Below are 1,905 nucleotides of genomic sequence, written 5' to 3' on the forward strand. Positions count from 1 at the left end.
GGAAGAAGGAGGTTCTAGTAACGTTTTTAATGTGGGGGATAAAAGACATGTCCTGATCAAAAATAACACCAAGATTTTTAACATTAGAGCTGGAGGACAGATTAATGCATCTAAGGAGGGAGAAAGACTGAAACATTCATTCCTAAGGTGCTCAGGTCCAAAAACCAAAACCTCAGTCTTGTCTGTTCAACAGGAGAAAATTAAGGGTCATCCAGGTTTTTATGTCTTTAAGACATGCTTGTAGTCTAAGTAGCTGATTGGATTCATTGGGTTTAATGGACAAATATAATTGTGTGTCATCAGCATAACAATGAAAATGTATCCCATGCTGTTTAATAACTTTACCTAATGGAAGCATTGGCTATATAAAGTAAAAAGAATTTGTCTCAGCACTGAACCCTGAGGAACTCCATGAGTAATTTTGGTGTATGAACAAGATTCATTTACATTTACAAATTGGAACCTATCAAATAAGTAACAACTTCCTGAAGTAAACTTCCAGAGTGATCATGGAAAACCAGATAATTAAAAAACAATAATTATAGTGGCATAGAATTTTAACATGGCAAGATTTGTAAACAAACACTGACTTGCTTCTAGTTTATGCTAGCTTCAATACACTTTACTGACCCAAAGAAAGTTGGTTCAGTTTAGTTTATCTACTGACCTTTTTACTAATGTGCACTCTCAAATCAGTATTTTGCAATGCATTGTGGTCTAGATATATTCATGCCTACTTCCAGTTTGCTGAAATACATTTAGTCTAAACAATGTTCATGTCCACCTATATTTTACCTGTGTACTGCAGTCATTCAGACACCCAGCAACATCACGTGTTGCCAGGATCTGTCACACTGTGCTGCCTCAGACAAGTAAATAAATAAATAATCTACATCTGTTCTAGTCCTACGTTAATATCTTGCACAAAGAGCATTAAGGGTGTTTCTCATTCCCTGTTCAATTCCAGTCCAAAAAATCACTAATCTCCAAAACTACTAACACTCAGTACTAAAGCCCCTCAGAGACGGGGGACATCGGAGTACTGCTTGTATCATTTGTCACCCATCTTTGTATTTTATATTTATAGTAAATGAGTATTCTACTGTGACCCATCATGAGAAATGTTTAACCTCCAGTCATCAGTCATCGGCATACTGTTTGTTGTAAGCGAATTAAATGAAGAACAAGATGGCCTAGATAATTAATAAAACTTACAGTGTTGGATTGGATCACTGCTGAAACAAGTCCCTTTGGTGATTAAGTGAAATATTACGTTTCTTCATTATTTGTTCTTCTTTTCGTTCTTGGTCAAAATCTAATGAACCGAAGAGTCACGTGAAAGCCCTGCTGTAGGGTATACTAATCAGGTGTTTGAATATTTATAATAATTTAATCTGAATGTGTTGGCCAATTTCAACTGGTGCCTTATACGTCATGTTAGTGACCGTACAAGTTATTCAGAAATGCTAAATGTTTTGTTCCTAACTATGTACAATGTTGCCACGAGACTAACCTGTATACAGAAAGGTTGAAGGAATGTAATTATGTGCAGTGGTTACTCTAAAACTGAACAAGTCTTTTGGACAAAAGATAAAACGTTTCAGCGACAAAAATCTGATTAACCTGATTAGATTTATCTACCTGGATTATTGAGCAGCATCAGGACATGAAACCTCGTGTGTTGTACTTTATATTATAACTCTTGGTTCTATATATCATTATATGAAAAAGATTTACTTTCCATACGTCTCTCTTAAACTTGTTTGCAACAGGTTTGAGTTAAATTCATGATGAAATTGTTTTTAAAGAGAATCACTTTATTTAATTTAAAAACTGACTAAATGCCAGTGTTTAATAGCAGGAATCCATGATGCGCCTCATGCTCATGAACCTGGTGCCACTCAT

This window comes from Nematolebias whitei, chromosome 13 (assembly GCF_014905685.2).
Source record: "Nematolebias whitei isolate Nwh7 chromosome 13, NemWhi1, whole genome shotgun sequence".
Classification (NCBI taxonomy): Eukaryota; Metazoa; Chordata; class Actinopteri; order Cyprinodontiformes; family Rivulidae; genus Nematolebias; species Nematolebias whitei.